This window comes from Nerophis lumbriciformis, unplaced genomic scaffold, assembly GCF_033978685.3.
Source record: "Nerophis lumbriciformis unplaced genomic scaffold, RoL_Nlum_v2.1 HiC_scaffold_268, whole genome shotgun sequence".
Taxonomy (NCBI): domain Eukaryota; kingdom Metazoa; phylum Chordata; class Actinopteri; order Syngnathiformes; family Syngnathidae; genus Nerophis; species Nerophis lumbriciformis.
In genome coordinates this window covers 30,001-37,500 of record NW_027316711.1, presented here as the reverse complement: position 1 = coordinate 37,500, position 7,500 = coordinate 30,001, and positions in this window count along the sequence as shown.

Below are 7,500 nucleotides of genomic sequence, written 5' to 3'. Positions count from 1 at the left end.
TCTCGTTTTTTTTCTAAGTACAACAACGAGAGAAGGTAAAAACAGGTGCTTTTTAGCCTCTCTCGTTAAGGTACTTGGAAAAAATCCGAGACATGTTTGGTCTTCCCCACTGACAGTGCGCCTTTGCTGGGTAAGTTGTGGACGTGCCAGGCACCCCCGGGACACCGGTGGAACGCGGCCGGACTCGTGGTACTCCAACCCGGGCATAATTTTGGATATTTCCCGGTCCTTTTTTTCCCCACTTTCCCAACTTTTCTTCCCAATCACAGTGCGCCTTTGCTGGGTAAGTTGTGGACATGGCAGGCACCCCCGGGACACCGGTGGAACGCGGCCGGACTCGTGGTACTCCAACCCGGGCATAATATTGGATCAAATTCGGGACTTTTGCCCACTTTCCCAACTTTTCTTCCCAATCACAGTGCGCCTTTGCTGGGTAAGTTGTGGACATGCCAGGCACCCCCGGGACACCGGTGGAACGCGGCCGGACTCGTGGTACTCCAACCCGGGCATAATTTTGGATCAAATTCGGGACTTTTGCCCACTTTCCCAACTTTTCTTCCCAATCACAGTGCGCCTTTGCTGGGTAAGTTGTGGACATGCCAGGCACCCCCGGGACACCGGTGGAACGCGGCCGGACTCGTGGTACTCCAACCCGGGCATAATTTTGGATCAAATTCGGGACTTTTGCCCACTTTCCCAACTTTTCTTCCCAATCACAGTGCGCCTTTGCTGGGTGCGTCGTGGACATTGTAGGCACCCCGAGACACTGGTGGAACGCGGCGGGACTTGTGGGACTCGAACCTGGGTGTGATTTTGGACCAAATTCGGGACTTTTGCCCACTTTCCCAACTTTTCTTCCCAATCACAGTGCGCCTTTGCTGGGTAAGTTGTGGACATTGTAGGCACCCCGGCACTCTGATGGAACGCGGCGGGACTTGTGGGACTCGAACCTGGGTGTGATTTTGGACCAAATTCGGGACTTTTGCCCACTTTCCCAACTTTTCTTCCCAATCACAGTGCGCCTTTGCTGGGTGCGTTGTGGACATTGTAGGCACCCCGAGACACTGGTGGAACGCGGCGGGACTTGTGGGACTCGAACCTGGGTGTGATTTTGGACCAAATTCGGGACTTTTGCCCACTTTCCCAACTTTTCTTCCCAATCACAGTGCGCCTTTGCTGGGTGCGTTGTGGACATTGTAGGCGCCCCGGAACCCTGGTGGAACGCGGCGGGACTTGTGGGACTCGAACCTGGGTGTGATTTTGGACCAAATTCGGGACTTTTGCCCACTTTCCCAACTTTTCTTCCCAATCACAGTGCGCCTTTGCTGGGTAAGTTGTGGACATTGTAGGCACCCCGGAACCCTGGTGGAACGCGGCGGGACTTGTGGGACTCGAACCTGGGTGTGATTTTGGACCAAATTCGGGACTTTTGCCCACTTTCCCAACTTTTCTTCCCAATCACAGTGCGGCTTTGCTGGGTGCGTTGTGGACATTGTAGGCACCCCGAGACCCTGGTGGAACGCGGCGGGACTTGTGGGACTCGAACCTGGGTGTGATTTTGGACCAAATTCGGGACTTTTGCCCACTTTCCCAACTTTTCTTCCCAATCACAGTGCGCCTTTGCTGGGTGCGTCGTGGACATGTCAGGCACCCCGGAACCCTGGTGGAACGCGGCGGGACTTGTGGGACTCGAACCTGGGTGTGATTTTGGACCAAATTCGGGACTTTTGCCCACTTTCCCAACTTTTCTTCCCAATCACAGTGCGCCTTTGCTGGGTAAGTTGTGGACATTGTAGGCACCCCGGAACCCTGGTGGAACGCGGCGGGACTTGTGGGACTCGAACCTGGGTGTGATTTTGGACCAAATTCGGGACTTTTGCCCACTTTCCCAACTTTTCTTCCCAATCACAGTGCGCCTTTGCTGGGTGAGTTGTGGACATTGTAGGCACCCCGGAACCCTGGTGGAACGCGGCGGGACTTGTGGGACTCGAACCTGGGTGTGATTTTGGACCAAATTCGGGACTTTTGCCCACTTTCCCAACTTTTCTTCCCAATCACAGTGCGCCTTTGCTGGGTGCGTTGTGGACATTGTAGGCACCCCGGAACCCTGGTGGAACGCGGCGGGACTTGTGGGACTCGAACCTGGGTGTGATTTTGGGTGATTTTGGACCAAATTCGGGACTTTTGCCCACTTTCCCAACTTTTCTTCCCAATCACAGTGCGCCTTTGCTGGGTGCGTTGTGGACATTGTAGGCACCCCGGAACCCTGGTGGAACGCGGCGGGACTTGTGGGACTCGAACCTGGGTGTGATTTTGGACCAAATTCGGGACTTTTGCCCACTTTCCCAACTTTTCTTCCCAATCACAGTGCGCCTTTGCTGGGTAAGTTGTGGACATTGTAGGCACCCCGGAACCCTGGTGGAACGCGGCGGGACTTGTGGGACTCGAACCTGGGTGTGATTTTGGACCAAATTCGGGACTTTTGCCCACTTTCCCAACTTTTCTTCCCAATCACAGTGCGCCTTTGCTGGGTGCGTTGTGGACATTGTAGGCACCCCGGAACCCTGGTGGAACGCGGCGGGACTTGTGGGACTCGAACCTGGGTGTGATTTTGGACCAAATTCGGGACTTTTGCCCACTTTCCCAACTTTTCTTCCCAATCACAGTGCGCCTTTGCTGGGTGAGTTGTGGACATTGTAGGCACCCCGAGACACTGGTGGAACGCGGCGGGACTTGTGGGACTCGAACCTGGGTATAATTTTGGATAAAATTCGGGACTTTTGCCCACTTTCCCAACTTTTCTTCCCAATCACAGTGCGCCTTTGCTGGGTGCGTCGTGGACATGTCAGGCACCCCGGAACCCTGGTGGAACGCGGCGGGACTTGTGGGACTCGAACCTGGGTGTGATGCCTTTGCTGGGTGCGTTGTGGACATTGTAGGCACCCCGAGACACTGGTGGAACGCGGCGGGACTTGTGGGACTCGAACCTGGGTATAATTTTGGATAAAATTCGGGACTTTTGCCCACTTTCCCAACTTTTCTTCCCAATCACAGTGCGCCTTTGCTGGGTGCGTCGTGGACATGTCAGGCACCCCGGAACCCTGGTGGAACGCGGCGGGACTTGTGGGACTCGAACCTGGGTGTGATTTTGGATCATTTCGTGGCCTTTTGCTATGCATGCCTTCTCCCCGCTAGTTTGATGTGTGCTGCTGCAAAAGTTCCAAGAGGGCGTTTTTGCCCCCCTCCAAACCCCCTCTCTTTGTTTATAGTGCATATTTTCTGCTGGATCTACTCTCTATTTACTCCAAGGAAAAAAACTAGCCGGTCGCGGCAAATTTTTACAATCGGTCGCCAAACTACGGCACGAGGGCCGAACGCGGTACGCCGGCGTCCAAGATACGGCCCGGGGATTTTTTTGATTTTTTGGGCTTTTTTTGATTTTTTTGGACATGTTGGGCATCCCAGGACTCGGGTGCGACTGCAGGACGTGTGGGGCTCTAACCTGGGTGTGGTTTTTGGTCATTTTCCGGACTTTTGCCCACTTTTCCAACTTTTCTTCCCAATCACAGTGCGCCTTTGCTGGGTGCGTCGTGGACATGTCAGGCACCCCGGAACACTGGTGGAATGCGGCGGGACTTGTGGGACTCAAACCTGGGTATAATTATGGATCAAATTCGGGACTTTTGCCCACTTTCCCAACTTTTCTTCCCAATCATAGTGCGCCTTTGCTGGGTGCGTTTTGGGCATGTGGGGGGCACCTCGGACTCGGGTGGGACGCGGCGGGACTTGTGGCACTCGTACCTGTGTGTGATTTTTGATCATTTTGTGGACTTTTCCCCAGACACTCTCCACTTGTCTACCCCACTTCCCCTGTGACTTTGCTGGGGGGCGTTTCCCCGCTGTCCTTTGTAGTGTAAGGGTTACTTTTCTTTTTTTTCTGTCTGAAAATATGGCCCACGAAAGGCCTCACATTCCCCGGGAAGACCTGATGGACGCCCCGGCGTCACCGAAATACGGCAAACTGTCTGAAAATAGGGGCTCCAAGGGTTCCCCACTCTTTCTGGCCCACAAAAGGCCTCTCATTCCCCGGGAACACCTGTAGGACTCCCCGGCGTCAAGGAAATACGCCAAACCGTCTGAAAATAGAGGCCCAAAAGAACTGGAAATAATGTGTTTAATTTGGGGGGTGATGTCTATAATTATGGGGGTGCATTGGAGGCGGGAGTCCACTGGAGGGCTCCACACCGTCTGAATATAGGGCCCCAAAAGGCCTGGAATTAATGTATTTAATTTGGGGGGTGCATTTGCAGCGGGAGTCCACCGGAGGGCTCCATTTCCCCACTCTTTTGTTGACATATGGCCACAAAAGGCCTCTCATTCCCCGGGAAGACCTGATGGACGCCCCGGCGTCACCGAAATAAGCCAAACTGTCTGAAAATAGGGGCTCCAAGGGTTCCCCACTCTTTCTGGCCCACAAAAGGCCTCTCATTCCCCGGGAACACCTGTAGGACTCCCCGGCGTCAAGGAAATACGCCAAACCGTCTGAAAATAGGGGCCCAAAAGAACTGGAAATAATGTGTTTAATTTGGGGGGTGATGTCTATAATTATGGGGGTGCATTGGAGGCGGGAGTCCACTGGAGGGCTCCACACCGTCTGAATATAGGGCCCCAAAAGGCCTGGAATTAATGTATTTAATTTGGGGGGTGCATTTGCAGCGGGAGTCCACCGGAGGGCTCCATTTCCCCACTCTTTTGTTGACATATGGCCACAAAAGGCCTCTCATTCCCCGGGAAGACCTGATGGACGCCCCGGCGTCACCGAAATAAGCCAAACTGTCTGAAAATAGGGGCTCCAAGGGTCCCCCACTCTTTCTGGCCCACAAAAGGCCTCTCATTCCCCGGGAACACCAAAAGAACTGGAAATAATGTGTTTAATTCAGGGTGCATTTGCAGCGAGTGTCCACCAGAGGGCTCCAATTCCCCAGCTATAGTCCTGGTACTCTAAAATGATGGCACTTAGTCAAATTTCCGCCTTTTTTTGATGACTTCCAACTAGGAGAGGGACTAATTTTGAGTTCCGGACCCGGGTGGAGAACCATAGCAGGTCGGCCTTCTTAAAGGGAAATGCTCCTAGGCACTTAGTCAAATTTACGCCTTTTTTTTGGACTTCCAGCGAGGAGAGGGACTAATTTTGCTTTCCGCACCCGGGTGGAGAACCATAGCAGGTCAGCCTTCTTAAAGGGACATCCTCCTAGGCACTTAGTCAAATTTACGCCTTTTTTTTGGACTTCCAGCGAGGAGAGGGACTAATTTTGCTTTCCGTACCCGGGTGGAGAACCATAGCAGGTCAGCCTTCTTAAAGGGACATCCTCCTAGGCACTTAGTCAAATTTCCGCCTTTTTTTTGGACTTCCAGCGAGGAGAGGGACTAATTTTGCTTTCCGCACCCGGGTGGAGAACCATAGCAGGTCAGCCTTCTTAAAGGGACATCCTCCTAGGCACTTAGTCAAATTTACGCCTTTTTTTTGGACTTCCAGCGAGGAGAGGGACTAATTTTGCTTTCCGTACCCGGGTGGAGAACCATAGCAGGTCAGCCTTCTTAAAGGGACATCCTCCTAGGCACTTAGTCAAATTTCCGCCTTTTTTTTGGACTTCCAGCGAGGAGAGGGACTAATTTTGCTTTCCGCACCCGGGTGGAGAACCATAGCAGGTCAGCCTTCTTAAAGGGACATCCTCCTAGGCACTTAGTCAAATTTACGCCTTTTTTTTGGACTTCCAGCGAGGAGAGGGACTAATTTTGCTTTCCGTACCCGGGTGGAGAACCATAGCACGTCGGCCTTCTTAAAGGGAAATGCTCCTAGGCACTTAGTCAAATTCACGCCTTTTTTTTGGACTTCCAGCGAGGAGAGGGACAATTTGGCGTTCCTGACCCAGGTGGAGAACCATAGCAGGTCGGCCTTCTTAAAGGGAAATGCTCCTAGACACTTAGTCAAATTTACACCTTTTTTTTTTGGACTTCCAGCGAGGAGAGGGACAATTTTGCTTTCCTGACCCAGGTGGAGAACCATAGCACGTCGGCCTTCTTAAAGGGACATCCTCCTAGGCACTTAGTCAAATTCACGCCTTTTTTTTGGACTTCCAGCGAGGAGAGGGACTAATTTGGCGTTCTGTACCCAGGTGGAGAACCAAGGGACGTCGGCCTTCTTAAGGGGACATCCTCCTAGACACTTAGTCAAATTCACGCCTTTTTTTTGGGACTTCCAGCGAGGAGAGGGACTAATTTGGCGTTCCGTACCCAGGTGGAGAACCATAGCAGGTCGGCCTTCTTAAAGGGAAATGCTCCTAGACACTTAGTCAAATTTACACCTTTTTTTTTTGGACTTCCAGCGAGGAGAGGGACAATTTTGCTTTCCTGACCCAGGTGGAGAACCATAGCACGTCGGCCTTCTTAAAGGGACATCCTCCTAGGCACTTAGTCAAATTTACGCCTTTTTTTTGGACTTCCAGCGAGGAGAGGGACAATTTTGCTTTCCTGACCCAGGTGGAGAACCATAGCACGTCGGCCTTCTTAAAGGGACATCCTCCTAGGCACTTAGTCAAATTTACGCCTTTTTTTTGGACTTCCAGCGAGGAGAGGGACAATTTTGCTTTCCTGACCCAGGTGGAGAACCATAGCACGTCGGCCTTCTTAAAGGGAAATGCTCCTAGGCACTTAGTCAAATTCACGCCTTTTTTTTGGACTTCCAGCGAGGAGAGGGACAATTTTGCTTTCCTGACCCAGGTGGAGAACCATAGCACGTCGGCCTTCTTAAAGGGAAATGCTCCTAGACACTTAGTCAAATTCACGCCTTTTTTTTGGACTTCCAGCGAGGAGAGGGACAATTTTGCTTTCCGCACCCGGGTGGAGAACCATAGCAGGTCAGCCTTCTTAAAGGGACATCCTCCTAGGCACTTAGTCAAATTTACGCCTTTTTTTTGGACTTCCAGCGAGGAGAGGGACTAATTTTGCTTTCCGCACCCGGGTGGAGAACCATAGCAGGTCAGCCTTCTTAAAGGGACATCCTCCTAGGCACTTAGTCAAATTTCCGCCTTTTTTTTGGACTTCCAGCGAGGAGAGGGACTAATTTTGCTTTCCGCACCCGGGTGGAGAACCATAGCAGGTCAGCCTTCTTAAAGGGACATCCTCCTAGGCACTTAGTCAAATTTACGCCTTTTTTTTGGACTTCCAGCGAGGAGAGGGACTAATTTTGCTTTCCGTACCCGGGTGGAGAACCATAGCACGTCGGCCTTCTTAAAGGGAAATGCTCCTAGACACTTAGTCAAATTTACCAAACTTTTCTATAGAGGCCTGGTACTCTAAAATGATGACACATAGACAAAAAACCAAACTTTTCTATAGAGGCCTGGTACTCTAAAATGATGACACATAGACAAAAAACCAAACTTTTCTATAGAGGCCTGGTACTCTAAAATAATGACACTTAGTCAAATTTCCGCCTTT